The sequence below is a fragment of the Eutrema salsugineum genome, unplaced genomic scaffold (assembly GCF_000478725.1).
Source record: "Eutrema salsugineum unplaced genomic scaffold, Eutsalg1_0 scaffold_3, whole genome shotgun sequence".
NCBI classification, from domain to species: domain Eukaryota; kingdom Viridiplantae; phylum Streptophyta; class Magnoliopsida; order Brassicales; family Brassicaceae; genus Eutrema; species Eutrema salsugineum.
In genome coordinates, this window is record NW_006256756.1 from 12986145 (window position 1) to 13013272 (window position 27128).

At 39.3% G+C, this 27128-nt stretch overlaps 2 non-coding genes across 2 annotated transcripts; both read left to right on the forward strand.

The window, feature by feature from the left end:
• Positions 1 to 20654: 20654 nt before the first annotated feature.
• LOC112085559 lies at positions 20655 to 20761 on the forward strand. Its single transcript, XR_002898862.1, has one exon. It is a non-coding gene; the product is annotated as a small nucleolar RNA R71 (small nucleolar RNA).
• A 4567-nt stretch (positions 20762 to 25328) lies between these two features.
• On the forward strand, positions 25329 to 25435 carry LOC112085594. Its single transcript, XR_002898896.1, has one exon. It is a non-coding gene; the product is annotated as a small nucleolar RNA R71 (small nucleolar RNA).
• Positions 25436 to 27128: the final 1693 nt, after the last annotated feature.

The following is a 27128-nucleotide window of genomic DNA, read 5'->3' on the forward strand; positions in this document are numbered from 1 at the left end:
GACATTTCAATTTTCTATTTTATTTACCATTCTATGCAAGACTCATAACCCTGATCTTCATCTGTTACTAACAAAATTTGATTTTTTTGAGTTTGTTTTGGGCACACAAAATTTTTCAAAAGGTTTTTAAAAATTTTTCAAAAAAAAAAAAATTCAAACCAGGAACATAAATAAACAATACTATGATAATTTAGACCAGTGTGCTTTTACACAATTTCCTCGTTTTTGCTCTTTGGTGATTTAGGCATAGACTAGGCGGTAGCTAGAATACTTGCACTACGAACTCCCACCAGAGGATTTTTGTTCATGGAGATTCTTTCTGACAAGATATACTAGCTCATTTTATCTGGATTTAGTTTTGACTCAATTTTCTCATTAAAGCATTAGATCAGGAAAACAAATCATACAGTTAGGACTTCTTTGTTGATCCTGAATGGCTAGTTCATCTTTAGTTAGTTCCCTACCTTCACCAAACCTCTTTCGAACCACATACATTTTTGTTTTTCATTGTTTTATATATGTGCAAAAACGTTGGAGAGAAAGTAGATCAACGCGGTTATCAGTCACTGAAGATAGAGACCTGCGATTTTACCCCAAACTTTACCGGAATGATTCAACAAAAGAGAAAACTCAGCTTACCTAAGAAAAATCGCCCAACATTGGTATATTTTCGTCCTTTAGACTCTCTCTCTAAAATGGCTATTTCCCATTTCAAAAATAAAATAAAATAAAATAAAAAAAATCCGAAAAAGAAAAGAAAAATAAGAAAAGAAAGGAAATAAAGCATTTTAGTGTCTAAGAGGATCGATCTTATCTTTAAGGCCAGCCCTAGTTCAATTATATGGAGTTTTGGAGATCATCCTTCTGATTCCCGGAAAAGATCTAAGTCTGGGGGAAATAGCTGTTTGATAACACCGGATTTTGACTATTTTTATGGATCATTTTAATATCTTTTACAGGTGTTTTTACTCCATTTCCAAAGGTTTTCAAAGGATTTCTATGTTTTCGGATTTTAAAAGACTTTTCAGATAATTTGGGATAAAGAGGCACAAATAGGAACAAAAAGACTCTTTTAGATAAATGCAGACCGTCAGAACTCTCATGGAGAGACGAAGACCTTCTCACCGTCTGATCACCCTCAAAATTGGACAACTTATAGAAGAATCAGCCAGCTTTCAAATGCACTTTGTTTGGAGACATTCCAACGGTTGGATCTCAAGATATTCCATTAGCCCCGGAGCCACTCGAAGACGGCCAGCAGGTCACGCGACCACGGCCAACAGCCCATTTCCCGCGGTCAGAAGCCTCCCGACCGCGGCGAACCACCTAATCCCCGCAGTCACGTCACTCCCGACCGCGGCCATCAAGCTCCGAACTAAAGCCCATATTTCTGAAGTCCAAAGTCATTCTCAGCCTCAATTCCGGAACCCTAGAGACCATGGAGTATTGAAGACTATAAATACTTGTCATTTAGGTCGTTTTTAGAGAGAACCTTTCATACTTTACCGAAACCCTTTTTCCTTTAGCCGTTTTTATGCGATTTTTGTAGAAGATTGTTCAAGTCCGAGTTCTTCAATAGAGAAGCTTTCTTCATCTCTTTTCTTTACTGTTTTTATTACTTTTATTAAAACCAATGATGATGTCAACCTCAGCCATGTCTGAGTAGATCCCGAGTTGGCTTAGTGTTCCCGAAAGGGGCACTCATAATCGATTAAGACATCTAGGTTTATAGATCTGGGATTTCAACTTTGTTCTCTGTTTATTCTTGTTCTTATTGCATGTATGCTTGATTGATCACCTAGTATCTGATCTAGATAGTTAGTGTTGCAAAATTTTTCATTAAGTATCAGCCCTAGAATGAAACAGGCGATTTTTCCGTAGGAGTGGAAACCTACCTGCGGCGAGATCATGAGTATTGACGAGTCTTGTGCAGCTCTTGCGTTCTCTCCCTTCCAGGGCCAGAGTGGAAACCTACTGGTCAGGGTTGCGAGAAACAGTTGGTTATGATCACGACAGTGACGTAGTCATACCGCCGTACTCTAGCTCTAGAACCACCTATATATCGATATCCGTCAATCCCAATCTATCTACCCTAGTGTCAAAAACCGATTATGATCCCTTAGAGTTCCCGAAAGCTCAGCGTTTTTAGCCATAGTTTACAAACCAATCGATTTTTGCTTGCTTATTTAGATCTGCATTTTAATTACCTTAGTTCGATATTTAGTTGCTCTACTTGCTTTCCATTAGATTTTTCTACTTGCTTTCTAGGATAGATTTATTTGCTTTCTTTTGTTTTAGTTTAATTCGTGATAAACAACCAACCTTTAAAACCAATCTAGTCTAGACATAAAGTTAGAAACCGTAGAAGAATATCAGGCACACAAATCTCTGTGGATTCGATCCCTAAATACTACAACTGATTAGCTGTGCATTTGCGGCTTTCATTTGTTTTGTTAAGGGTAAAACTTGTTCCCTCACGCAGTTGACACGACATCACTGTTCACAACAAAGAGGAAGGATTATGCAACAACATTTTGCAAGGCACTACAAGAAAACATAAAATTGGCGACTGCATTTTACGACTGTTAAAACCGTCGTAACATATTACGACTGTTTAACGACGACTTTGCTAATGTATAGTGACTGATGATATGTAGTCGGCAAAAAGTCGCTAATTAGTTGCAAATAAAAACATTCGTATTTTGGTTGTTAATTCCCGACTAATTCATGACTTACGCAGCGGGTCGCTTAATAAAAAACACGTGTTGTAACTTTTGTGGTAGGTGTACTGGTTTTTTACGACTAAAAGACAACAGCCGCTATTTAGACGCAAACCAGTAGCAATTTAGTCGTAAAAATTTCTATATATACAGACCACCCATCTTTCTTCCATTCACTCACAATCACAATCTATAAGCTCCAAAATTCTGGAGAGCGTTTCTAGATATAATGTCTGAAAATTTCAGTAATAATAATAATAATAGAGAGTGGATGTATAAACGGATCGACAAAAAGATAGGAAATTTCCATTCAGAATTTGTATCCGGGGTTGAACAATTTATGAATTTTGCGAACAACCAGACGCTAGTGCAGAGTAATGGCGGTAAATTTTACTGTCTTTGTAGTGTTTGCAAAAATAATAAATTTTTGCCGGGAAAAAAAATTTGGAACCATCTCTTTACTAAAGGGTTCATGCCAGATTACTATATTTGGTATAAACATGGGGAAGAAATTACTATAGATTATGGAACTAGTTATGGTAATACAACTCATTTAAATTGAAGTGAAGAAGATGTGGGTAATGTAGTAGGAGATATATATGTGGATATGGTGAATGATGCATTTCATGGTAATTATCATCAAGATGATACATATCATCAAGAAGATAGTTATCAGAATGTACAAGAACCGGTGCGTAACCATCCTCAACAATTTTAAGACTTGTTAGAAGCTGGGAAAAAACCATTATATGATGGTTGTCATGAAGGTCACTCGCAGTTATCATTAGCTGCTCAGTTCATGCATAATATGAGTGAAAAGTGTGTGGATTCGTGGGCGTATTTGTTTACGAAGTATTTACAAGAAGGAAATCAGTCAACCAGGTCACATTACGAGACAGAGAAACTGATGGGAAATTTGGGGCTTCCATTTCATTAAATTGATGTTATGTTTGTATTAACAATTGTATGATCTTCTGCAAAGAAGATGAAATGTGAGAGGAGTGTAAATTTTGTCAGTCACCAAGATATAAGCCTAACGAAGGACGACGTTCACAAACCAGAATACCATATAGTCGTATGTGGTATCTACCTATTGGTGATAGATTTAGTGACACCCAAAACCAAAAACCCAAATTGTTTAGTTCTAGTCTGATTTAAGCATTAGCGTGAATTCGTACTGAAACAACTAAGGCCTTGATTGGTGGAGCATTTAGAAAAATATTATGTTTTAAATCATCCAATCAATTTTAGTTAATAGAACATTTAGGAGCATTTAGAAGATGCAAATGTTCTCGTAAATGCTCTTTCCTCTATGCTCTCTCATGGAGCTTTTTCAAAGCATTATGCTTTTAAATATTTTAATAATTCAAAATATTTTAATAATTAAATTATTTTATTAAAATAACATCAAAAAATATATATTAAAATATGTTTTTTTTAATGTTAACACTATTATTTACTATTTTTATTTGAAAAATACTATTATAATTAAATGTTAATTTAATATGAATAAATATAAAAATGAAAAATTTATACTTTAAATATAATATATCACATATAAATAAATCTATTAAATATTTTAAAAAAAAAAATATATAAAAAAAATAGATATAGATATAGATATATATATATAATTACTCATAACTCTGCCAATCAGTTAAAATATGTACATTAATAATAGCATACAGCTTCAACAACACATTGCTTATACTGCTTAAGCATAATGCCTTAGCATCAACTATACCAATCAAGGCCTAAGTCTCTGTGGATTGATACCCTAAGTACTACAGCACACATCTGTGCACTTGCAGACATTTATGGGTTATAAATTTAAAATCTGAAGCTTAGTAAAACGAACACCCCGTTTACAATCGTATCAATAAGGATGAGATACTTATTGATATCCTACCAATGGAGGCCAGACACATACTTCTTGGCCGGCCGTGGCAATCAGACCGCAAGTTAATAATACATGATTTACAAACAAGCATTCTTTTTAAAAAAAAAAAATGGCAAGAAGATTACCTTGATTCCATTGATAGTTCAATAAGTCTACCAAGACCAAATCTAATCTGAAACAAGAGGAAAAACCACCCACTAAACCATCAAACTTATTCTTAAAGGCTGGTGAGGTTAAGAAAGCTTTCATTTCTAGAAAGCCTGTACTCTTTTTTGTTTTTAAAGAAACACTTGCAAGCTTCACTGAGCTTGCACCGGTGCTGCGGAGTGAAATAAAAACTCTTTTGCAAGAATTTGAAGATGTGTTCACTGAGGATAATGCAAAAGAGCTTCCACCTATTAGAGACATTGAACATCAGATTAACTTTGTGCCTGGATCTTCTCCTCCTAATTGACCTGCATATAGATCAAACCCGGTGGAGACCATTAATTTGCAAAGACAAGTGAAAGAGCTTATGGAGAAGGGTCATATCCGAGAGATTATGTGCCCCTGTGCTGTGCCAGTGCTACTTGTGCCTAAAACGGAAGGAAGCTGGCACATGTGTGTTGATAGTAGAGAAATCAACAACATCACGGTGAAGTATTGACACCCTATCCCTAGATTAGATGATATGCTTGATGAATTGCATGGATCTAGCATCTTTATAAGATTGATCTTAAAAGTGGATATCATCAGATTAGAATTGAGGAAGGAGATTAGTGGAAATTGCCTTTAAACCTAAACATGGTCTATATGGGTGGTTAGTCATGTCCTTTGGATTAACCAATGCTCCTAGTACATTTATACGACGAATGAATCATGTGCTTAGAGCTTTTTTAGGCATATTTTTGGTAGTATACTTTGATGACATTTTAGACTATAGTAAAAACCTAGAGGATAATGTAGAGCATCTCAAATCTGTTCTAAATGTGCTAAGGAAAGAGAATCTTTATGCTAACATTAAGAACTACACGTTTTGTAGTGGTAACCTTGTGTTTCTAGGTTTTGTTGTAAGCGCAGATGGCATTACGGTTGATGGGGAGAAGGTAAAAGCTATAAGAGACTGGCCCAGTCCCAAGTAAGGAGTTTTCATGGACTCACTGGTTTCATTGGAGTTTTGTGAGAGATATCAGTACTATAGCTGCCCCACTCACTGAAGTAATCAAGAAAGATGTTGGATTTAAATGGGAAGAAGCACAAGAAGAGGCATTTCAAATCTTAAAAGAGAAGCTTACAAACTCAGCACTTCGATGCATACCAGACTTTCTTAAAACCTTTGAAATTTAATGTGATGCTTCTAGTGTGGGAATATGAGTTATATTAATGCTGGATAAGAAGCCCATTGCATATTTTAGTGAAAATCTTGGAGGAGCCACCTTAAAGTACCCCACATATGACAAGGAACTCTATGCCTTGGTCCAAGCCCTACAAACTTGGCAACATTACTTGTGGCCGAAGGAGGTTTTAATCCATACTGATCATGAATCTCTCAAGTATCTAAAGTGGGAGCAGAATATCAACAAGAGGCCAGGTGGGTCGATTTCATTGAGACATTTCCCTATGTCGTCAAATACAAACAAGGTAAGGACAATGTTGTTGCTGATACATTGTCCCGAAGGTATGTCTTACTCTCTACTCTGGATGTTAAGCTTCTAGAATTCGAACAGCTTAAGAGCCTATACGAGACTGACTCTGATTTTCAAGAAATATATAAAGCTTGTGATAAGGTTTCTTTGATTCATTACTACAGGCATGATGGATTTCTTTTATTTGATAATCCATTATATGTGCCTAATTGCTCTCTTTGAGATTTCATTTTTAGAGAAGCCCATGGAGAAGGTCTTATGGGACATTTTGGGGTTGCTAAGACTCTACAGGTATTGAGAGACCATTTCCATTGGCCTCACATGAGGAGAGATGTCGAGAGGATCTGTCAAAGATGTGCTACTTGCAAATAGGCTAAGTCTAAAGTTCAGCATCACTGTTTGTATACTCCTTTACCTATTCCTAATCAACCATGGACTGATATTTCTATTGATTTTTTTCTCGGTTTTCCTGACTGGGTTAGGTAAGGATTTTATCTTTTTTGTAGCTGATAGATTTTCAAAAACGGCACATTTCATAACATGTAACAAAAGCGATGTTGCATCTCATGTAACTTGTTTATTCTTTAAAGAAGTTCTGTGTTTGCATGGCATGCCTAGATCCATTGTGTCTGATAGAGAAACAAATATTCTATGTTTATTTTGGAAAATTTTGTGATCTAAACTAGGAACTAAGCTGTTATTCACTCGTAGATATAATCTGCAAACTGATGGGCAAACAGAATTGGTTAATAGAACACTTTCGACATTATTGCGTGCAGTGATTAGAAAGAATCTTAATACATGGGAGGATTGTTTTCATACAACCATTCGGTTCATTCAGTTTCTAAGTGTTCATCATTCCAAATTGTTTATGGCTTTAATTCTCTATCTCCTTTGAATCTAACCCCTTTGCCTTTGAATGAAATAGTAAGATTAGATGGCAAGAAAAAGGCTGAGCTAGTTAAAAAGATTCATGAAAAGGCTAGAGTAAGCATAGAGGAGAAATAAAGCAATATGTTAGAGGTTGGAGATATTAAAGCAATATGTTAGAGGTTGGAGATCTCGTGTGGGTGGACTTGAGGAAAGAAAGATTTCCACTTGAATGGGAGTCCAAACTTATGCCGAGGATTGATGGTTCTTTCAAGATCACAAGAAGGATCAGTGACAATGCCTATCAGATCCATCTCAAAAGTAAGTCTAATTTGTGTCCAAGTTTCAATATTGCTGATTTAGTTTCCTTTATTGCAGATGATCCATATTTAAGGTCAAATCCTTTTTCAGAGGAGGGGGATGATGTGATCATGGGCAGCAATGAAGATCAAGAGCTTGAACCTGAGGATAGAAAACTTGTAGCTGAGGAGCTTGTACCTGATAAAGAGGAGCCTTTTCTTGTTAATAGTCCCATGACCCGGTCAACAGCTAAGAGGCATCATTAAACAAGCTTACAAGCTTGTTCAAGAGTAAAGAGTTTATCACAAATAAATTGGTTGTGATCCAAATTGATAGTAGGAATTTTTTAATCCTTGATCAATTCCTCAACTACTCATGTCATTGTAGCACTTGAGGTATCAATCCAAATGGAGAGATTCTAGGTACTCAGACTATGAGGATCAATTCTTAATTCAAGTCTAATAAGCAGATGAGTTGGTAACAAGGTGATCTAAAAAACATAAAGCAAACAAGAACAAGCAGTAATTAAGAATTGATCAAGCAAACTAGACAAACAAAACAAAGAGTCAAATTCAAAATAAGAGAAAGCTAAACCTCTAGATGTGATCATTGATTAGGGTGCTTTAAATGTGAATTCATGATGCTAAGCAAACAATGCAACACTTGCAATTCTTTAGTCGAGACTTCCCAATCAGATTAATTCATTCTCATGACAAAAATCCTTTTGTTAATTATTAAATCAAGACTAATTCCCATTAGATGAATAAGCAATCAACAAGCATAAGGTTCCAAGTCTAAAATGACCAGACAGCCTCTTTGTGCATCAAAATAAGAGCTAAGAAAGACTGAATCTTATACAGAAAGATAAACCAAGCATCATATGATCTCAAATTCCAATTAACTTAGAACTCTAATTTAGATTAATCCTCTCATGAAGGCGTTAACCTCTACACTAATCCATTTTCAAACCAAATCATCATTTGTGAAATATGAATCAATGAGCATTAAGAAACAGTTCTAATATGTCATTCATGCATTTAACAATCATTCCCATGATGAAAAAGGCATAAACCTTTAAGTTAGCTCATTCAGGCATTTCATTAAACACCTTGTGGGTGGAGAAATGCCTAAGTTCTAGATCAAGCTTATAATGAGAGATCTAGCATTAAGAGCAGCTAACTAAGGAAAGTAAATAAGAATCTAGGACTTAAACATCATAAATCAAACATCAAAGCACCCTAATCTACACACCTAGAAGCTTAAAAGAAGACTACTCACTAATCATGATGAACACACCATTTCCTTTGCAAGAAGTGATGTTAATCATGATTAGAAGCAAAGAAAAGAATATGAGATGATAAGAAACAGACTCAGATTGATTAAATCCTTGAGATATCTCTTAACAAAATCGTTTTTTAACAAAAGGGGAAAAAGAAACAAGAGAAAACATAGCTTAAGTCTTGGAAAAAACCCTAAAAAGCATATATAGTGTCTCTTGCGGACCGGGTCAGCCCAGGACAATCTGGGTACTGACCCGGCTTCAAATGGGTCATGTCTCAAGTGTGCGACATGGTCAGGTGCTTCCCAAGTCGCAGGCCCAAGTCGCACAGCCATAGAATCAGCCTTGTGCGCCATAAATCCCTCAGTCTCAGCCGCATGCCTATCTAGGAGTAAACAGCGAATGTTTGTGCTGCTCAGGCTTCATTCTCTTCAACTCGCACAACCAGGACGCGTTATGGAGATAATATGTGTGCAAGTTGGTCAACTTTAGTCCCAAGTCGCAGGCCCAAGTCGGTGTAAATTGCGAACACATGTGCTACATGGTTCCACTTCATGTCCAACTCGCAGGAATATCTAGCATAGCATTGTGGACTTAGTCAGATTTGATTCTCTACCTTACTCAGAGTCTCCTTACACTCATCTCTAAAGTCTCAACTTGTTTCCAGAGCGTTGAACATTCATGGGTGCGAATTAATCAAGTCGCAGTACCGTATCGCACAACCTAAGCCTTCTCGGACCACTTTGCATTCAGGGGAGAGTAACTTCCAGGATATGGATCCAAATGGCATTATTTCAACTGAATTGGAAAGAGGACTGAGATATCTCAAATCTTCATGACGGACCTATAGACTGACTCGGTCTGGAAGCGCATCGTCCTTCGCAATCTTCGGAGCTCATCGGGTCGGTCCTGAAACTGTCGCGAGACAGGTGTATCTTCCGGTGAGCTTAACTCTCATCTCACTACTCCAAATCCATTGATTCGACCTGTTATGCGACCGTGACTCGCTCATCTCAAACTTTGGTGAAGGGTTTGGGTTCAGGTGACTTCGGCAAGGGCTCCGTTCCACCGGTTCTTTGATGCGCGTTGCTTTGGTCCTTTATCCGCTCCGAGACATGTACTGCTTCTTATCGCCGTAACTTTCGGCTCAAAACTGAAAATAGGACGATCTAAAGTTTTCTGGAAACTAGACTCGACGCTCTTGTTTCTTTATGAAGACTCTGGAGGCTGAATCCCCGTGAAAGTCCTCCTTCTCAGGTGATCACGTTGAGGGATCGTCGGCTCCATAACACTTGTCCGAGTCTGATGCACATAAGGTGATGGTATCTTCATGGATTTTGTCCCAATTGCTCCCAATTAGCTCGAAATGACCTGTAACCACTCCAAAAGTGCAAAACTCTCTAGGACCTAATGCAATTCCTAACTAAAGACAAAAGCAAAGACAAATATATGTAAAACTACCTAAATGTATGCATGAGACTCAATATTTGGACAAAAATGCAATCCTAAACATGACAAAATATGAGTATATCAATTCCCCTACACTTGTCCTTTGCTTGTCCTCAAGCAAACAAGAACAAATGATAGAGCGAGGTTGAATGCATGAGAGTTCATATTTCCTTTGAGAGAAGTGACCACAAAGAGAATTCAAGTTCATGCTTAATATGCAATGCAAAACCATACTTTGGTGTATCAACTCAACAGTAATCTCCACAAGTTCTCCTATTCCTCAACTCTTTAACATTCATTAAGCTTTTTACCAAGTAGACCAAATGATGCATTGTTTAAGCAAACAGAGTTTGGCTAGGGTGAGGTTATGAGACTAAAATGATCTCATCAATGCCTGAGTGGGTTCAATGCAGCAAAAGGATCTCTCTATGAATGACCAAACTTTGGCAGAATGCTAAAGGTAAAAGGCAACCTATGCATACAAGGGCAAGAACTCATCCCACCCCACACTCTACTCAAAGTTTCCTCACTTGCTTACTTTTCACACTCCTTCTCTCACTAGGGGATTCACTTTTCCTTTTCATACACAAGTCTTGGAGTTCAAACTTTCCATAGCTCTTTTTCACTTTCTTTTGTAACCTCTAGCCTCTTTTTCTTTCTTTTTAAAACATTTGAGCTCTTTGGCTTCTTTTCTTTTCTTTTCACTTAGAGGCTAGACTCTTTCTTTTCAAAACACTTGAGCTCACTTTCTTTGACTCAAAACTCCAAGACTGATTTCTTTCCTTTTTCTATCCCCTAGTTCTCACCATTCTCCTTTTATTTCCACTCATCTTTCCTTTTTCCACTCACCAACAAGTATTCCCCCACACTTAGTTCTTACCAAATCTCTCAGCTCCTTGATGATGGAACTTAGCACTCAATGAGACTTGCCCTTGTCGCCCTAAACCTAACACTTTCTGCTAAGTTTGGTCCAAGGTGGCCTCTCAATCACACACAAACAATTGGCTTGAAAGAAGGATGGGTTCAGGGTGAGGAAAACTGATCTATTATGCAGATTCAGCTATTTGAGCTAAAGAAGAGAATGGTAAAAACAGGATTCTAGCTCAAATATGTATATTGGTATCCACAAGCTTATTCAAACAATGCACCAAATGATAATTTCAAGTCAAGTTCAGGATTTTCACTTAGAGTTGAGTTCAATTCAAACTTGCTTCTCAGATTCAAATCATTTCAAGCCTTGCAAGCACATAAGTCATTTCACAAGCATATTTAATCCAAATTCTCAAAGTGATGTACTCTCAAGAAAAAAAACTATCATTACTCCCATGCACAATGCAACCTATATGATGCAACTAGACTCAATCCTAAAAATGTGAAATGCAACTACAGGATCAATTTTTGTGTTAAAATTTTCAGATATTTCAATTTTTTTGGTTTTTTTTTATTTTTTATATGCACTAAATGCTATGCATGATCAAAAAAGACTCAAAAAGGCAAAAGAAAAAATAAGAACATATAAAAAATGACTAGTAAACACAAAGCCTCTCCCCCACACTTAAATAACACAGTCCCTTGTGTTATAAAAGAATGAGAAAGAGGAAAAATCAAACATGAAATGCAAAAGATAAAGAAAAATGCTAAATGCTCATTTACAAGTGTTTGGAGTGATACCTGGTGTGGTTCTTATGCAAAAGGGGAGTGAGTATCTGCACCAGATGAGGCCAGACATCAGCTATTTGAGCTAAGAAAGAGAGTGGTAAAAAGGAGTTTTAGCCCAATATGTCTATGCTACCGACAATTTCATTCAAATATGCACCACATGATAATTGCATTTTAGACGAAAGTTCTACTTTTCTAGGGCAAGTTCAATTGACAATCTGCTTTAACAGGGTTCAAATAATGATGCACATTTCATTTCTTGAATGTATTAGAGAACTAATAAATTGGGCAATGAATCAAACTCTTAAATTGATGCTTTCTCTTGGAAAAAACTATCATTACTCCCTACGAAGATGCTAATGCAACTTATATGGAATGCGATCTAGACTCAATCCTAGTATGTGAATGCAACTAAATGAATCTTTATCTAGAAAATTTGTAAAAAAATTGATTTTTTGGGTTTTTCTATGCATTCATCTTTCATTGCATGAGACTCAATATGCAAAAATCAAAATAAGAAACAACAAACAATGTTAGATAACACTAAACCCCTCCCCCACACTTAAATTACTTGTGTAATAAAAACATGAGAAAGAGGATAAAGAAATACATAATTGCAAAGAAAAAATATAAAAGAATGCAAATGTTAGTACAAGTTGTTCGAGTGTTACCTAGTTACTCAGGTCAAACCCCAAGTAGTATAAGGAGTTGCTTGTGGAACATGATGGAGTACCACCCAATGACCAGCTATTATCCTCTGATTCCTTAGGTGAGTCAGCATTTCCTTCTTGAACCGGTTGAGCCTCTCCTTCTGGTGCTGGTGGATCTGCTGCCTGCTCAGCTGCCTGACCGAGTAACACAAAAGCACCGCAAGTAGTGGAGCTTTCTCCAACCTCTTCTTGGCAAACTGGTGATGGCCTTGTCTCCTCTTCTTGATCCGGTAGAGGCATTGCATCTCCAGCTGGTGCTGCAATCCCCTTGAGCTTCTTTTTCCTATACTTAACACATTTTATCAGCTTGTGAATGGTTTTATCCTGCCACTTACACCATCGTTGAAGGTTGTTGATGCGCTGGTGTGCCCTACGAGTTGAGAAGTCTGGTGCTTCCCAAATGAAAGAATCAAAGTGATACTTATTCCCTCCATAGCGCTTGAGAGGAGGATCCACTTCATCATCATGAGTTGGTGGGTTCTCATTGGTGCTACCTCTTTGTTTCTCCACATTTCTTTCTTGAAATTCTGGAGTGGTGGATCCCTAGCAGGGTTATAAAGCTGATCTTTAAGCACAATGAATGAAATGTTATGCCTATCTTGGAGAGTGGTGAGGGATGGGTCAGGCAAGATCATTGTCACTTCATCTTGAAGGAGCTTAAAGTAAGAAAATTTTCCCCCTGATAACTTAGAGTTTTCAAAGCTCTAAATGAGGGGTTATCAATCCCTTTTGTCACTTTGCAGTACAAAGGGTATCAATCCATCATGTGTAGACACTAAGATACAGTATCAGGTCTTAATTCAAGCCAAATGAGTGAAGTTTTGATGATTAATGACAACTAAGAATGGAAAAACACGGATTAAAGCTAATGATCAACTTAAACAAGCAAGTAAATGAGCTAAATGAGATGAGAATGTATGTATGATGATGAGAAAGGTCTTAGACATGATAGTGGATTAGGGTGCCTTCAGTGATAAACTAGTGAGCTAATGAACCATATGATCAAGCAAACCATTCAACTTAAACATCATTAATTAAGTTAATTCTCTCATGAAAGTATCAACTCCTATGCCAAAACAGTTTCTAACCTAATCATCATTAGTGAAACATGAATTAACAAGCATTAAGAATCAGTTTAATCTGTCATTTAAGCATATCGACAATCATTCCCATGATGAATAACACTTAAACCTCTAACAACCTTGGTTCAGACATTTCATCAAACACTTTTGGTGCATGAAATGTCCAGAATCTAGACCACATATGATTTGTATGGATCTAGCATTAAGAACAGGTTGTAGAGAATGGAATATGCATGATCTAACCCCTAAGCTCACTAATCTACCACTTAAGCACCCTAATCTACATATCTAAGACCTTAATATGGGATTACTCACTAATCATGATCAACACACTAGATCCTTTGCAAGATGTGTTGTTAATCATGATTAGAAGTGTGATTTGATGATGAGAAATGATAGAACAAGATGGAAAACACTCTTCAAATCGATATTAAACTCCAAAGCAAGGTATTAACAAGTATTTCTTTCACCAAAAAGGAAAAGGAGACTAAAGATAGGATAAATTTCTCTCCAAATTTGGTCTAAAAAGTAATTATAGAAGCCTTGGACGAACCGGGTCAACCCGGAACAAACCGGGTACTGACCCGGCTTTGGTGGGTAAAGAAGGAGTTTGCCAAGGTCTAGCAGGTTTTGGTCAGGCCGTGGCAAGTGACCATGTCAAATCCTGTATCTCTTGTTCTTGGGTGAATCATGGTGCCACGGGTCTCCTCTGATCGTGATGTATGGCTCGCGTCAAACGTCGAAAGATTGCACAAAAGTTGCCACGGCCAAGTCCTAGGCCGTGTTATGGAGACCGTGTCAAATGCCAAAAGATTGCACAAAGTTGCCACGGCCAAGTCCTAAGCCGTGGCATGGAGAGCGTGTCAAATGCCGAATGTGAGTAAAGTCCTTCCGCGGCCAAATGTTACCTTGCCACGGTCAAGTGTAGGCCGTGGCATGAAGATCGTGTCAAACCCCGAAGAACTGCAATCAAGTGCCACGGTCAGATGTGGACCGTGGCATTCCACCGTGCCATCTTTCCCATAGCATAATTTCAAAGCCAAGATAGGGGTTATCAATCTCGCATCGTTCAGAGCTCCTCGGACCACTTCGCGTTCAGGGAAGCACAACTTCTAGGGTACTGGTTCGAATGGCGTGATTCCAGTTTCAGTGGATAGAGGACTCAGACATCTTCAACTTTGGTGAAGGGACCTTCGGTGCTTGGGAAGTGGAGGGCTCATCTTCGCAGTGCATTGACACGATCAGAAAGAAGCTTCTAGGCATGTATCCATTCCGGAAACGTTATCTCCTTGCTCATAGCTCCGAATTGAATGATCTCGGACGTTCTGGAAAGAGGACTCAAATATATCGGATTCTGATGAAGGCCCCGTAAACTGAATCGGTCTGGAAGGGCACCGTCCTTTGCATTCTTCGGAGCTCATCGGGTCGGTCCAAAACGGCAGCGAGACAGGAATTTCTTCCGACGAGCTTAACTTTCTGCTCACGCCTCCGAATCCTATGATTTCACTTGCTATGGAACTATGATCGAATCTTCTACAACTTTGATGAAGCACCAAACAGCTGAATCGGACCGGAAGGTTCCCCGGACAGGCGATTTCGGAAATGTGTTTGCACCCGGAAATTTTGGCCGAGGAATTCATTAAGCCGGTACGCGTTTTGGCCGAGGAATCCACCCGCCGTATATGAGAATGGCCGAGAAAAACCTTCCTGTGGTACGCGAGAATGGCTGAGAGCCTCCAAAACCCATTTTCACCATCTTTCAAGCCTTGATCACCATTTCTCTTCCTGGATTCACCTTTTCAACTCCAAATAGCTCCAAATGCACCAGATAAACACTCCAAACATGCAAAGACTCATTGGGACCTAATGCAACTCCTAAGTCCTAAAATGCATGAAATAAGATATGATTTGGAATGAAATATACAACCTAAATGATGCAAATTATGAACATATCAACTCCCCCACACTTGTCCTTTGCTTGTCCTCAAGCAAAAAGAGCAAATGAGAGAAAGAGGTTGGATGCATTGGGAGTTCATATTCCTTAATGAGAGAAGTGATCACAATGAGAATTCAAGTTCATGCTCAATTATGCAATGCAAAGCCATACTCAGATATACATCAACTAAACAAGGAATCTCCACAAGTTCTTCACTCTCTCAACTCTTTCACATTCATTAAGCTTTTATTAGGTGAATCCAATGATGCAATGTTTAAACAAGCTGGCTTGGCTAGGGAGAGGCTATGAGATTAAAATGATCTCATCAGAGTTCAAGCGGTTTAATTGCAGCAAAGGGATTTCTCTATGAATGATCAAACTTTGGCAGAATGCTAAAGGTAAAAAGCAACCTATGCATACAAGGGCAAGACTCATCACACCCCACACTCTACTCAAAGATTTCTCACTTGCTCACTCTCTCAAGAACCTCACTTTTCACACTTATTTTCCTCTCACTAGGGGACTTACTTTTCATTTTCACTATCAAGTCTTGGAGTTCAAACTTTACACAGCTCTTTTTCTTTTGTAACCTCTAGCCTCTTTTTTTTTTCTTTCTTTCTTTTCAAAACATTTGAGCTCTTTAGCTTCTTTTCTTTTCCTTTTACTTAGAGGCTAGACTCTTTCTTTTTCAAGACACCAGAGCTCGCTTTCTTTAACTCAAAACTCCAAGACTGATTTCTTTTTCTTTCATTCCCCTAGCTATTCCCACGTTCTCTTTTCCACTCATCTCACCTTTTTTCACTCACCAACAAGTCTTTTCCCCCACACTTATTCCTCGCCAACACTCTTAGTTCCTTGATGTTGGAACACAGCACTCAATGAGACTTGCCCTTGTCGCTTTAAACCTAACACTTTCTGCTAAGTTTGATCCAAGGTGGCCTTTCAATTCACACACAAACATTGGCTTGAAAGAAGGATGGGTTCAAGGTGAGGGAACTGATCCATGATGCGGATTCAGCTACTTGAGCTAAGGAGAAAGGGCGGTAAAAACAATGGTTCCTGCTCAAGTATGTATATCTGTATCCACAAGCTTTTTCAAAAAATGCATCACCAGATATTTTCAAGTCAAGTTCAAGGTTCCCACTTAATTAGAATTAAGTTCAATTCTAACTTGCTTCTCAGATTCAGATCATTTCAGACTTTGGAAGCACAGAAAAAGATTCACAAGCATATTCAGTTCAAGTTCTCAAAGTGATGTACTCTCTAGAAAACCTATCATTACTCCCTGCAAGATGCAACCTACATGAACATGCAATCTAGACTCAATCCTAAAAATGAGAATGCAACTACATGATCATTTTTTGTGAAAATTTTTCTGGTTTTTCAATTTTTTCAATTTTTTTATATGCACTTAGATGAGACTACATGAATATGCAACTAGAATGTGACTCAAGACTCAAAGTATAAAATAAGAACAGAGAAAACATGATTAGTAAAAGATGAAACTCCTCCCCCACACTTAAATAACACAGTCCCTTTTGTTATAAAAGCATGAGAAAGGAGTTAAAAGCAAAGCAAACAAGTAAAATGCAAAGAGTAAAAGAAAATCTACATGCATATGTACAGAGTTTGGGTGAGGTGGCTGGAGCTGTCAGTTTTTTCACCTTCTTCTTTAGTTGCCTAACACAGTCAACTAGCTTGTGGATCGTTTTGTCTTGCCATTTGCACCATTTCTGAAGGCTGTTAACTCTTGAATACAGCTTCTTTGTGTGATACTCAGGTTCACCCCAAAAGTAAGGATCAAAATGGTACCGGCCTGCTCCCATCCTTCTTTCAAAATCTCTTGGCTCCTCATTCTCACAACCAGCAGTCCTAGCTGTGCTCTGCTCTTCAACTGGTTCTTTACCCTTGGATCCTGCTGCCCTCTTGCATTTGCGAATTGGAGGGTGAATGGCTGGGTTGTAGAGCTGATCCTTTAGAACAATAAAGGAGACATTGTGCCTTTCTGAGAGAGTGGTAATGGCTGGGTGTGGCAACAGAACTTGGACCTTCTCATTTTGTAAGAGCTTGAAGGTGTACAAGAAGTTTTCACCATTGCTTTCTGTTAATAACCCAACCTTGGTGAGGGTTGCTTCATCAATCAACTCAGGCTTGACCTCAACATCATCAAAGATAAAACCTCTTGCTTTTAGCACCAAGTTATGCTGCTCACATCTCTCCAAGAAGTACAATTCCTTCCTGCACCATGAAGTGGCATTTCTCCCAATTCAGCACCAAGTTATGCTGCTCACATCTCTCCAAGACTTGTGACAAATTAGAGAGACAATCCGAGAAGGAGGAGCCATAGACACTAAAATCATCCATGAACACCTCCACCTTCTCTTCAATTATGTCAGAGAATATATGCATCATGCAACGTTGAAATGTGGCAGGGGCATTACAGAGACCAAAAGGCATTCGCCTTTTTGCAAATGTGCCATAAGGGCAAGTGAATGTTGTTTTCTCTTGATCTCGGGGATCTATGGGAATTTGAAAGAACCCCGAGTACCCATCAAGAAAACAAAAGAAGGGGTGGTTTGCAAGCCTCTCTAACATCTGATCAATGAAAGGCAAAGGAAAATGATCCTTTCTAGAGGCTGCATTGAGCTTTCTATAGTCTATACACATTCTATGTCCTGTGACAGTCCTAGTAGCTATCAGCTCATCCTTCTCGTTTTTAACCACTGTGATACCACCCTTCTTGGGCACAACATGAACAGGAGATACCCATCTTGAGTCAGAGATTGGGTAAATTATCCCTGCCTCAAGAAGCTTGAGTATCTCCTTCTTAACCACCTCCTTAAGGTTGGGGTTAAGACGTCGTTGATGCTCAATAGAGGACATAGATTGGTCCTCTAGGTGTGTCCTGTGGGTGCAAATGTCAGGAGAGATCCCTCTAATATCAGCCAAAGAATATCCTATGGCTCTCCTGAACTTTCTTATCTCACTAAGCAATGCACTCTCTTGATGCTCTAATAAGCTATCATTGATGATTACTGGATATGTGGAGTTTAAGCCCAAGAATGCATACCTGAGCCCTGTTGGTAGAGGCTTTAGCTCAACAGGGGGTGCATCAGCCTCATTCCAATCTTTGTCCAAGCTGTATTTGCTCATTTCTGCTCCTTTGATAGCCAAGACCTAAGAGCCACTTTGTTCCAGTTCCAAAAACCTTGTCTCAGGACCCAGCTCTCTAGCATTATCCAAATACAGCTTATACCCCTCACTTTCTTCTTCTAAGAGCCCATGGTCTCCTTGTTCTTGAGTTAGAGCAGCTTGGAGGGGATCCTCAGTGTTCAGCTACTCAAGCAACTCATCAGCCAACTGATCCATTGTTTCCACATAAAAGCATTGACCTTCAATGGTGGGTTTCTTCATCATCTCATTCACATCAAGCTTGAGCTTCTCAGACCCAAGTTGAAGCTCTATTATTCCACCTCTCACATCAATAATAGCTCCTGCAGTGGCCAGGAATGGCCTGTCCAAGATAAGAGGATCAACTGGTTCCTCATCCATTTCCAGCACAACAAAATCAGTTGGAACCTCAAAACCACCAATCTTGACAGGCAGATCTTCCAACATACCAACAGGCAATCTAACTGATCTATCTGCAAGAATAAGAGAGATCCTTGCAGGTTTGAAGACTCTAAAGCCCAGCTTCTTTGCTATGGAGAATGGCATCAAGCTGACTGATGCTCCTAGATCACAAATACATCCAGAAAATATAAGAGGACCAATGGCACAAGGCAGTGTGAAACTCCCTGGATCAGTTAACTTTCTTGGTATGGACTTCTTCTGAATGATAGCACTGCATTCATGACTTAGTACCACTATGCCTTGAAGCTCTTTAGTCTTGTTCAGAATGGCATCCTTCAAGAACTTACCCATCTTTGGCATCATTAGAAATGCATCAATGAGAGGCATTGTGAGTGGTGTCTCATTGAGTGCTTTCTCAAATACAGCTCTTGCCTTGTCCACAAGTTGATTCTTAAATCTCCCTGGAAATGGGAGCTTGGGTTGGTATGGAGGTGGTGGCACATATGTCTTTTCTGGTTCAGGTTCCTTTGCTACCTCTTTACCCTTTTCTTTCCTTAGTTTCTCAGCAACTTGATCATCTTTTAAGGCTGCCTCCCCCTCAGTTTGATCATTGTCCTCAATGATCACAATGTTGTTCTCAATACCAGGTAACTCTTTTCCACTCTTCAGTGTAATGGCCTTAGCATATTCCTTGGGGTTGGGTTCTGGTTTTCCAGGTAGGTGACCTTGGTTCCTTGAGCTTGAGGCCTGGTTTTTGTTTCAATTCCTTGATTTCCTGCTGCATGGCTGCATTCTGGCTTGCAAGTATCTGTTGACCTTGAAGTAGTTGTTGCAGAATACCAACCATATCTGACCCCATGTGTGGCTGCTGCTGAACCATTGGTGGCTGAAACTGTTGTTGAACCGGCGCCTGCTGTTGGAACTGTGGTGGACCAAACCCTGGTGGTGCCATTTGCTGTTGCTGTTAACTGAAACCAGTACCCTGAAATGGTTGCTGTTGCTGACCAAAACCCTGATTCTGAGTAAACTGATTCTTAGGTTGAAAAGACCCTTGAAAGTTGTTCTTGGGAACAAAGTTCTTTGGAGCTTGAGAATTGGGATAGACCTGGTCTTGTGGGTTTGCCAAATTGGGATTCCTGTAAGAGAGGTTCTGATTTGCACTGCCATCTTTGGCACCTCTGATTCCCAATGTAGTTAAGCTCCTCCTGGGTTAGACCTTCTTCACTTATGTTCTCAAAGATCTGAGAAGGTTCCTCATACTCTCCTACAAAGTGCATTGGCTTTTGAGTGGTGAATTTCAACTTGTCCAATTCACTTCTCAACTCCTTAACTTCTCTGCTGAGCCTCTGTTCTGAGCTTGAACCTTCAGATCTATTTGATCTGTCATAGTCTTCTCCATAAGTGTCATTGCTCATTGCTAAGTTCTCCACTAGCTCTAAAGCAGCATCAATCTCTTTACCCAGAAAGTTCCCATTGGAAGCAGTATCCAGCTGGTTTCTAATCTTGGGAAGAGTTCCTCTATAAAGTGTGCTGAGAAGAGAATCCTCACTAAACCCATGGTGTGGGCATTGGTTGGTGTAGCTCCTGAATCTCCCATATGCTTCACAAAAACTCTCATTGCTGTGCTGAGTGAAGCTAGAGATTTGGTTTCTCAGTTTTGCAGTTCTGGAGGTGGAGAAGAACTTAGATAGAAAGGCCTGTTTGCATTGCTCCCAGGTTTGAATGGAGCCTCTTTGAAGATTCTTCTCCCATTGATGAGCTTTGTCACCAAGACTGAAGGGAAATAATCTTAGCTTGAAACTGTCTTCAGAAAATCCATTTATCTTTGTCAGGTCACACACTTTATCAAATTGATCCAAGTGTTCCAAGGGATCTTCCATTGCTAATCCATGGAACTTTGAGTTCTGGACCATATTCAACAAGGATGCCTTCACTTCAAAGTTGTTGTTTTGCACAGGTGTGCCTGAATTCCAGCTCCATACTGATGAGGATTTGCCCTGTCATTCTCTCCAACATAGACCTGTGGTTGCTCATATGTCCTTTGCTAGTGTTGGAAGGGTTGATGTTGGTGGTGCACCTGTTGTCTTTGCTGTGCATTGGCCTGATGCCTCTGCTGATGAGTTGGAGCTTGTCCCTGGTGGACATAAGCTTGCTGTTGATGCACCTGTTCCTGATGAACATTACCCTGATGTAACCCTTGACCAACTCCATTACCAGCTCCATTACCCTGAGCCTGTTGCTCCTGAACCGGTTGTTCTATATCCACCACATGCTCTCTTTGGTTTTCCATATCAGCCTGATCAATCTGTCTTCGACGTCTGTCCCTTCTTCTCCTTGGTACCCAAAGATTAATGTTGTCGTTGAGAGGGAAAGGTGGACCACAGCTTCTTGATCTGGACCTGGTGTTCATGCACCTGAAATTCTCAACCAGAACTTGAAAGAAATTAGAAAACACAAAAGAAAATGCTTGATCTCAAGAAATGACACAATCTCAATGCTATCACACTTTGGCAACGGCGCCAATTGATAACTTAGAGTTTTCAAAGCTCTAAATGAGGGGTTATCAATCCCTTTTGTCACTTTGCAGTACAAAGGGTATCAATCCATCACGTGTAGACACTAAGATACAGTATTCAAAGCTCTAAATGACAAAAGGTATCAAGCCAATTGATAACTTAGAGTTTTCAAAGCTCTAAATGAGGGGTTATCAATCCCTTTTATCACTTTGCAGTACAAAGGGTATCAATCCATCATGTGTAGACACTAAGATACAGTATCAGGTCTTAATTCACGCCAAATGAGTGAAGTTTTGATGATTAATGACATCTAAGAATAGAAAAACAAGGATTAAAGCTAATGATCAACTTAAACAAGCAAGTAAATGAGCTAAATGAGATGAGAATGTATGTATGATGATGAGAAAGGTCTTAGACATGATAGTGGATTAGGGTGCCTTCAGTGATAAACTAGTGAGCTAATGAACCATATGATCAAGCAAACCATTCAACTTAAACATCATTAATTAAGTTAATCCTCTCATGAAGGTATCAACTCCTATGCCAAAACAGTTTCTAACCTAATCATCATTAGTGAAACATGAATTAACAAGCATTAAGAATCAGTTTAATCTGTCATTTAAGCATATAGACAATCATTCCCATGATGAATAACACTTAAACCTCTAACAACCTTGGTTCAGACATTTCATCAAACACTTTTGGTGCATGAAATGTCCAGAATCTAGACCACATATGATTTGTATGGATCTAGCATTAAGAAGAGGTTGTAGAGAATGGAATATGCATGATCTAACCCCTAAGCTCACTAATCTACCACTTAAGCACCCTAATCTACATATCTAAGACCTAAATATGGGATTACTCACTAATCATGATCAACACACTAGATCCTTTGCAAGATGTGTTATTAATCATGATTAGAAGTGTGATTTGATGATGAGAAATGATAGAACAAGATGGAAAACACTCTTCAAATCGATATTAAACTCCAAAGCAAGGTATTACCAAGTAGTTCTTTCACCAAAAAGGAAAAGGAGACTAAAGATAGGATAAAATTCTCTCCAAATTAGGTCTAAAAAGTATTTATAGAAGCCTTGGACCAACCGGGTCAGCCCGGAACAAACCGGGTACTGACCCGGCTTTGGTGGGTAAAGAAGGAGTTTGCCACGGTCTAGCAGGTTTTGGTCAGGCCGTGGCAAGTGACCGTGTCAAATCCTGTATCTCTTGTTCTTGGGTGAATCATGGTGGCACGGGTCTCCTCTGATCGTGATGTATGGCCGCGTCAAACGCCGAAAGATAGCACAAAGTTGCCACGGCCAAATTCTAAGCCATGGCATGGAGACCGTGTCAAATGCCAAAAGATTGCACAAAGTTGCCACGGCCAAGTCCTAAGCCGTGGAATGGAGACCGTGTCAAATGCCGAATGTGAGTAAAGTCCTTCCGCGGCCAAATGTTACCTTGCCACGGTCAAGTGTAGGCCGTGGCATGATGATCGTGTCAAAACCCGAAGAACTGCAATCAAGTGCCACGGTCAGATGTGGACCGTGGCATTCCACCGTGCCATCTTTCCCTTAGCATAATTTCAAAGCCAAGATAGGGGTTATCAATCTCGCATCGTTCAGAGCTCCTCGGACCACTTCGCGTTCAGGGAAGCACAACTTCTAGGGTACTGGTCCGAATGGTGTGATTCCAGCTTCAGTGGATAGAGGACTCAGACATCTTCAACTTTGGTGAAAGGACCTTCGGTGCTTGGGAAGTGGAAGGTTTCCTGGAGGGCTCATCTTCGCAGTGCATTGACACGATCAGAAAGAGGCTTCTAGGCATGTGTCCATTCCGGAAACGTTATCTCCTTGCTCATAGCTCCGAATTGAATGATCTCGGACGTTCTGGAAAGAGGACTCAAATATCTCAGATTCTGATGAAGGCCCCGTAAACTGGAAGTGCACCGTCCTTCGCATTCTTCGGAGCTCATCGGGTCGGTCCAAAACGGCAGCGAGATAGGAGTTTCTTCCGACGAGCTTAAATTTCTGCTCACGCCTCCGAATCCTATGATTCCACTTGCTCTGAAACCATGATCCAATCTTCTCCAACTTTGGTGAAGCACCCGACAGTTGAATTGGACCGGAAGGTTCCCCGGACAGGCGATTTTGGAAATGTGTCTGCACCCTGATATTTTGGCCGAGGAATTCATTAAGCCGGTACGCGTTTTGGCCGAGGAATCCACCTGCGGTACATGAGAATGGCCGAGAAAAACCTTCCTGCGGTACGCGAGAATGGCCGAGAACCTCCAAAACCCATTTTCACCATCTTTCAAGCCTTGATCACCATTTCTCTTCCTGGATTCACCTTTTCAACTCCAAATAGCTCCAAATGCACCTGATAAACACTCCAAACATGCAAAGACTCATTGGGACCTAATGCAACTCCTAAGTCCTAAAACAACCCCTAAAGACCTAAAATGCATGAAATAATATATGATTTGGAATGAAATATACAACCTAAATGATGCAAATTATGAACATATCACCCCCAAGTCTCCAATCGAAGAAACCATTCTTGTTGAGAAGAGCCTCATTAATCAAGCCAGTTTTAGCCTTAATGTCCTAAAAAAAAAACCTCTTACTTTCAGAATCTTGGTGACCAACCAACCATTTTGCAGCTTTTAGAGTTTTTGTCCTTCACACCAAGCACTGTCTTTGTAGACCCAAATCTGTAGTGCTAAGAATGCACCAGTAGGAAGAGTGTAGTGAGAACCTAAAAATTCCCTCTGGTTCTTGTGGTGTCTGATGAATGGTTTTAAACCAAAACCCAAGAGCTCCATGTCGGCTAAGTGAACAACCCCAGTGTTTTTTTGGTGAAAAATATATGGCACAAAGCCTTGTGTGCATATCGTACTGTTGGGTTCCTGATCCAAGAGCTTTTGCATCTTCCACCTCTGTAGACTCGAAAGGGAATGGTGTCCCACAGGCCATCAATCTCATGATCAGGATAGAAAAACTTGGTAGTCTCCTCTCCTTCCACTCTTGTAAAATCGAAGATCTAATCATGTTCTATTAAGGTTACTTGATATTCTTGTCCCTTGATGGAAAACTCCATGTGCCCAAGACCATTGCCCTTGATTCTCCTCACATCTCTATTTCCATAGATGAAAACATTTAGTAATACAAGAAAATCCTGATTCACCTCTTCATATGCCACTTCTTCCATCTCAAAGAAAGCTCCAAGACCCATGTTGTTGAAGAAAAGCTTCACTTCTTCAAGGATCCCCATCTCCTCTAACAATTTATTATCAGGAAATCTTGCTTGCATCATCTTTGCTCTCCTGAAATATCTCAGATAATCGGCAGTAGTGGGTTCCAAGAGTTTAGGTTTCTCAGCTTTCTTGGCTTTCTTAGCCACTTGAACAGCACCCTCCTTATCGCTCTTGGTGTTTTCATCATCAGCAGCTAAGAGAAGTGTGTCTAGCTTCTCTATGAGAGACTTGATATCTTTCCTTGTCCTTTCCTCTTCAGCACTCACAGCTCCTCTTGAATTCCTTTCAAAGTCAGATCCATAAAGCTCATCACTCTGAGCTACATTCTCCACTAGGGTCATGGCATCATTGACTTCCTTGTTCATGAAATTACCATTTGAAGCTGTGTCCAAGAGAAGTCTGACCTTTGGTAAAGCACCTCTGTAGAAGGTACTTAGCAGCTGACAATCTGAGAATCCATGGTGAGGGCATTGCATGGTATACCCTCTAAATCTTTCCCAAGCCTCACAAAATGATTCATGGTTCTTCTGAATGAAACTTGAGATTTCATTTCTTAACCTTGCTGTTGTTGATGAAGAGAAGAACTTGGTTAGAAATGTTCTTTTGCATTGCTCCCAAGTTGTGAGTGATACTTGAGGTAGAGACTTTTCCCACTGATGAGCTTTGTCTCCTAGAGAAAAAGGGAATAGCCTCAACTTGAAACTGTCCTCACTCACTCCATTCATCTTAGTTAGATCACAAACTCTATCAAAGTTGTCAGTGTGATCTAATGGGTCTTCTAATGCCAAGCCATGGAACCTGTTTGATTGCACCATGTTGATCAAGCAAGATTTGATCTCAAAATCGTTTTCAGGTGTAGGAGCTTGAATCCCATATCTCTGACCCTGAGTATTGGCCTCATCACCAGCTCCCACAACTATTCTTGGACGTGGTGCTGGACCCTCTTGCTGAGCCTGGTGGTTTCCATTACCACCATGAGCCTGTTGCCCTTGATCCATACCCAACCTCTCAATGTGCTCATCTCTTTCTCTTTGTCTCCTTGCTTGACTTCTGGTGTTCATACACCTGAAAACAAAGACAGTACTTGAGAGGTAATCAATAAAACAAAAGAAAATGACTTTATCTCAAGAAGATCCAAAGTCCTAATGCTAGAATGAATCTCCAATTGGCAACGGCGCCAAATTGATAGTAGTAATTTTTCAATCCTTGATCAATTCCTCAACTACTCATGTCATTGTAGCACTTGAGGTATCAATCCAAATGGAGAGATTCTAGGTACTAAGACTATGAGGATCAATTCTTAATTCAAGTCTAATAAGCAGATGAGTTGGTAACAAGGTGATCTAAAAAACATAAAGCAAACAAGAACAAGCAGTAATTAAGAATTGATCAAGCAAACTAGACAAACAAAAAAAAGACTCAAATTCAAAATAAGAGAAAGCTAGACATCTAGATGTGATCATTGATCAGGGTGCTTTAAATATGAATTCATGATGCTAAGCAGACAATGCAACACTTCCAATTCTTTAGTCTAGACTTCCCAATCAGATTAATTCATTCTCATGACAAAAATCCCTATGTTAATTACCAAATCAAGACTAATTCCCATTAGCTGAATAAGCAATAAACAAGCATACGGTTCCAAGTCTAAAATGACCAGACAGCCTCTTTGTGCATCAAAATAAGAGCTAAGAAAGACTGAATCTTATACAGAAAGATAAAGCAAGCATCATATGATCTCAAATTCCAATTAACTTAGAACTCTAATTTAGATTAATCCTCTCATGAAGGCATTAACCTCTACACTAATCCATTTTCAAACCAAATCATCATTTGTGAAATATGAATCAATGAGCATTAAGAAACAGTTCTAATATGTCATTCATGCATTTAACAATCATTCCCATGATGAAAAAGGCATAAACCCTTAAGTTAGCTCATTCAGGCATTTCATCAAACACCTTGTGGGTGGAGAAATGCCTAAGTTCTAGATCAAGCTTATAATTAGAGATATAGCATTAAGAGCAGCTAACTAAGGAAAGGAAATGAGAATCTAGAACCTAAACATCATAAATCAAACATCAAAGTACCCTAATCTACACACCTAGAAGTTTAAAAGAAGACTACTCACTAATCATGATGAACACACCATTTCCTTTGCAAGAAGTGATGTTAATCATGATTAGAAACAAAGATAAGAAGATGAGATGATAAGAAACAGACTTAGATTGATTAAATCCTTGAGATATCTAT